We start from the raw sequence: 6,121 nt of genomic DNA on the forward strand, positions 1-6,121 counted from the left end.
CTGGAAGAGATAACTGTTTTAATGACCGTCTTTGGATTGCGGTTCATAGAACGATTGTACAAATCAGTCTGTTGGCTTCTAAAGGTGGTCATAGATGTTATAATTACGATATTTCCAGGAAAGATCGTTCATTCAGTACTAATAATAAAGTGTAGAGCTGAATTGTCAGATATACAGATAGAAACAATAGATTTGCTTCCTTCTTTAAAAGAGTTGGTTCACCTTTATGTACATTTTTAGTATGTTATTAAATGGCCAATTCTAAGCAACTTTTCAATTGGGTTTTTATTATTTATTGCTTATAGTTTTTTTTATTATTATTTTCCTTCTTTGGATTTTTTCGATTTTTCAAATGGGGGTCACTGACCCCATCTAAAAAAACAAATGCTCTGTAAGACAACAAATTTGTTGTTATTGCTGCTTTTTATTACTCATCTTTCTATTCAGGCCTCTCCTATTCATATTCTAGTCTCTTTTTCAAATCAATGCATGGTTGCTAGGGTACGTTGAACCCTAGCAACCAGATTGCTGAAATGCAAACTGGAGAGCTGCTGAATAAAAAGCTAAATAACTCAAAAAACACAAGTAATAAATAATGAAAACCAATTGCAAATTGTCTCAGAATATCACTCTCTACATTATACTAAAAGTTAACTCAAAGTGTTAAAGGGATTCTGTCATGATCTTTATGATGTTTTTATTTCTAAATTACACTGTAAATAATTCACTCTACCAACAAGTGTATTTGTTTAGTTGTAATATTGGTGTGTAGGTGCATCTCAGGTCATTTTGCCTGGTCATGTGCTTTCAGAAAGAGCCAGCACTTTAGGATGGAACTGCTTTCTGGCAGGCTGCTGTTTTTCCTTCTCAATGTAACCTAATGTGTCACAGTGGGACCTGGATTTTACTATTGAGTGTTGTTCTTAGATCTACCAGGCAGCTGTTATCTTGTGTTAGGGAGCTGTTATCTGGTTACCTTCCCATTGTTCTGTTGTTAGGCTGCTGGGGGGAAAGGGAGGGGTGATATCACTCCAACTTGCAGTACAGCAGTAAAGAGTGACTGACGATTATCAGAGCACAAGTCACATGACTAAGGGCAGCTGGGAAATTGACAATAAGGGGCAGATTTATCAAAGGTCGAGGTGAAGTTTCGAAGTGAAAAACTTAGAATTTCGTGCTATTTTTTGTGTACTTAGACTAGAGAATAGTCATACTTCGATTTGAACTTCAAAATTTGAAGGTCGAATTTTATTGAAGTACTGTCTCTTTAAAACTTCGACTTCCACCATTCGCCACCTAAAAGCTACCGAAGTGCTGTTTTAGCCTATGGGGGAACCTCCTACAACCTGTATGGAGGCCATTGGGGGAGTTTGGGAGATCGAAGATCGAAGTTTAAAAAAACTTCGACCCCAGAAAACCTTCGACCTCCATTCGATTGGTCTTTTTGAATTCGAAGTTCGAAGTTTCTTTTTTACTTTGACCTTTGATAAATATTCCCCTAAGTCTAGCCCCATGTCAGATTTCAAAATGAAATATAAAAAAATCTTTCGAATTTCAACGCAGAATTTTGCTGGAGCAGCACTAGTAACTGATGTGTTTTGAAAAAACAGTATCCCTTTAATAAAAAAAACTGTTTTGCTTCTCTGCTAACATATTTTGGGCTTGTTTAGTGCTGTTCCTTTTGCCTCAGGTCGGGCAGGTTGTTTTCCTTCAAACTGTTATTTACCCTTTAGCGTTTACGATCCTTGTGAGATAAAGTGACTTCCCCAAGGCAACACGATGCTGATACGGAGCCAAATGTAGGGCTGGGCCAATGCTCTGTTCTCTATAAGGATAATAGAGGGATTTCCCAATTATTTATGTCTGAACAAAGCAAAACATCATTCCTGTGCCGGCACATTGGGACTGTGTTTTACAGACATGTTCCTGCCCATCTAGCTGAGCAACAGATCAGCAACTTGTTGCTATGGCATAAACTTACAGGGGAATGTAATAAAAGTCGCAAAGAGCAAAACAATTCGCACCAATAAGACTAAAAATCCACATCTCACAATGTAATATTGTTCCTTAAACTGTTATTGCATTGAGAATTTTAATTGCGCATTGCGAATTTTAATTGCGCACTCATAAGAAGTGCTTGAAGGTGTCGTAATCTTTTGGAGCAAACATAACGACTTTTTCAGTAAGAAGTTTTATTACATTGACTGCGCATTGGCGCAAACTATAAAATTCGCAAACGGTCTTTCACTGTCGGAAGTGGTCGCTAAACAGTTTCCGGGCTTGCAAAAGCTATATTAAATTCGCACAAAGCAAAATTTGTTTGCGCAAAGGCATAACTTTTCGCATTGCGAATAGTTTTTCCGTTAGCGATTTTTATTACATTCCCCCGATAATGCCTTATACAGGCGACATTCCTTGGATACAGATAGAGCACAGCGCTTTGCATTATGTAACCTATTTACTTACGCAGTTTTATGCCGTTTATAGGCACAAAGGGGAGGTAAAGCAGCTTGAATGGGGATTTGAAGAGATGTTCTATTAATAGTGTGAGTATATTTCCTTCATGGCTTAATGCTGCCACAAATGAGCTCCTGTTTTATTTGCCTCTTATTAGTGACGAGCGTAGTACCAAAATATGCTTTTATTGTGTGTTTTGATACCATATTAAAACCAAAATTTATTCTTATAGATAGTTTTATTTATCACATTTATTAAATCCAGATATGTAGAGGTACAATTACTATTGATCACTTAATTAATTGAAAGAAAAGTCGTAACCCCACAATATCGTTAAAAATATGTTTTGTGTTTTGATAAACAAATTGGTTTTTGGAATACGTTAAATATTAGTTATAAACAGCGTCCCGAAGTCGATTTGCTTATGTGACCCCAGGGAACACGCCGTGGCTTCAATACTTTGCTTGTTACTACATCCTGGTGGCATTGTGATTGTTTTTTTGTTTTTTGCCCCTGCTCAAACAATGCTTTATATGCCTGCTTGGCAATACTTTAGAATCATTTATACAAGTACGGCTATGGGGTCCATTATCCGGAAACCCGTTAACCAGAATGCTCCGTCTCCCATAGACTCCATTTTATCCAAATAATCCAAAATTTTCAAGATGATTTCCTTATTCTCTGTAATAATAAAACCATAGCTTGTACTCGATCCCAACTAAAGGCGCCATACACAGCGAGATCTGCTCGTTTGACATATCTCCCTGATATACCCACATTGAGGTGGGCCATATTGGGCTGATCCGATCATGGGCCCTAGAGCCCAACAATCGGATCAGAATGAAGGCAATAGGGGTGGTCGGATCACGGGACTGCATCAACGAACAGATGCGGCCACGATCCAATGGGTTTTTTACTCGATCGACATCTTTTGGCCATATATTGATCAGGGAAGCACGTCAGAGGGCCCCCCACACGGGCCGATAAGCTGCTGACTCGATCTGTCTGGATATTTTATCAGCCCTTGTATGGGGCCTTTATATATAATTAATCCTTATTGAATACAAAGCCAGCCTATTGGGTTTATTTAATATTTAAACGATTTTCTAGTAGACTTAAAATATAAAGATCCAGATTATGGAAAGATCCGTTATCCGGAAAACCCGAGGTCCTGAGCAGGCTGGATAACAGGTTCCATACCTGTACTTGACCCCAGCTAAGATATTATTAACACATATTGAATGCAAAACCAGCCTATTGGGTTTATTTAATGTTTACATGATTTTCTAGTAGACTTAAGATATGAAGATCCAAATTATGGAAAGATCCATTATCCGGAAAACCCCAGGTTCTGGGCAGGTGTCAGCAACAAGGACCGGAACTAGGGGTAGGCAGAGTAGGCACGTACCTGCTCTTTCGCCTACCCCATGTCCGGTCCTATGTCTCCCTGGCTACCGCTGGTAATTTGCGCTTAAATACGATTGCGCATAATTTTGCGCATGCGCATAGTTTTGCGCGCTGGCACATAATTTCGCGCATGCGCGATTGAGCACACACTAAGCCGGCACTGTGGCCGGCCAGGTTGCCTAGGGCACCTGGCCGGGTTGGCCCGGCTCTGTCAGCAACACTTGCTATACAGACACAGTTTGTTTTTGTGGGATTTAATGCTAGAAAGCAGCTTAAATGTCTTTACAGGGCTTTTGTTGGTGACTTTAAAGGAACAGTAACACCAAAAAAAAAACATCAAAAGTACACCCTGCAAACAATACCCATGGCCTACTGCATCTTTTATACAGTTAACTCCATAAATCTTTGGACAGAGACAACTTTTTTTTCTAATTTTGGTTCTGTACATGACCACAATGGATTTGAAATGAAACAACTCAGATGCAGTTGAACTGCAGACGTTCAGCTTTAATTCTGTGGGTTGAACAAAAAGATTGCATAAAAATGTGAGGAACTAAAGCCTTTTTTTAACACAATCTCTTCATTTCAGGGGCTCAAAAGTAATTTATTTTTTTTTTTGTAGCAAAGTCCAATGTAGCCTTCCTATTCTTGATGCTTATGAGTGGCTTGCACCTTGCAGTGCACCCTCTGTATTTACATTCATGCAGTCTTCTCTTTATGGGAGACTTGGATATGGATACTCTACCTCCTGGAGAGTGTTGTTCACTTGTTTGGCTGTTGTGAAGGGGTTTCTCTTCACCATGGAAATGATTCTGAGATCATCCACCACTGTTGTCTTCCGTGGACATCCAGGTCTTTTTGGGTTGCTGAGTTCACCAGTGCTTTATTTCTTTCTCAGGATGTACCAAACTGCAGATTTTACCACTCCTAATATTGTAGCAATCTCACTGATTTTTGGGTTTGGGTTTTTTCTGTTTTTGCAGCTTAAAGGAGAAGGAAAGGTTAAAACTTAGTTAGTCTTATCAAAAAGGTCCATCTAAATATACCAGTAACCCCCCAAAGTAATGCTGCTCTGAGTCCCCTGTCAAAAGAAACACTGCATTTCTTTCCTTCTATTGTGTACTCATGGGCTTCTGTATCAGACTTCCTGCTATCAGCTTAAACCTCATTGCCCTGGGCAAGAGCATGCTCAGTTTGCTCCTCTTCCCCACCCCCCTCCCTTCTCTACTGTAATCTGAGCCCAGAGCAGGGAGAGACTCAGGCAGGAAGTGATGTCACACCAAGCTAATATGGCAGCTCCTATCCTAAACAAACAGAGAGTTTCTAGAGCTTTTTACTCAGGTATGGTAAAACATTCTACAGAATAAATATAGCATTCTAGCTTGCACTGTTGCAGCTAATCTATTGGCAATAAAATGCCTCCATAGCTTTCCTTCTCCTTTAAGGATGGCTTGTTTCCAGTGTCGGACTAGCCCACCAGGATACAAGTAAAACTCCCGGTGGGCCCAGGTGTCAGTGGGCCCTTGTACTGCTAAAGATTTGGCCTATTTCATGGGCATTCCCCATTTCTATGAGAACAAAGAGGCTAAATAGATGGAATAATAGATTCTAGTATGTAAATAGAGGTTGAGCTAGGAGAGGAAGAATAATAGTACTGAGAGTGGGCCCCTGCCCCCTGGTATCCCAGTCCGACACTGCTTGTTTCACCTGCATGGAAAGCTCCTTTGACCGCATGTTGTCTGTTCACAGCAACATCTTCCACATACAAGCACCCCCCCCTCAAATCAACTGCAGGGCTTTTATCTGCTTCATTGATAATGACATAACAAAGGAATTGCCCCACCTGCCCATGAAATAGCCTTTGAGTCAATTGTCCAATTACTTTTGAGCCCCTGAAATGAAGAGATTGTGTTAAAAAAAGGCTTTAGTTCCTCACATTTTTATGCAATCTTTTTGTTCAACCCACTGAATTAAAGCTGAAAGTCTGCAGTTCAACTGCATCCGAGTTGTTTCATTTAAAATTCATTGTGGTCATGTACAGAACCAAAATTAGAAAAAAAGTTGTCTCTGTCCAAAGATTTCTGGACCTTTACCATGAGTTTAGTTTAAAAGTCACCCTATAAATCTCCTCCATGCTGTACAATACATTTTGTAAAAAGGCAATAGGACGACCAGCAGCTGCAGCTCTGTCCCTACGTGCGTGCCCCGGACAGTTCTCCTCATCATGTGACTTCCGGGAACAGGACTGAACCAGGAA

The sequence above is a fragment of the Xenopus laevis genome, chromosome 8L, assembly GCF_017654675.1.
Source record: "Xenopus laevis strain J_2021 chromosome 8L, Xenopus_laevis_v10.1, whole genome shotgun sequence".
Taxonomy (NCBI): Eukaryota; Metazoa; Chordata; class Amphibia; order Anura; family Pipidae; genus Xenopus; species Xenopus laevis.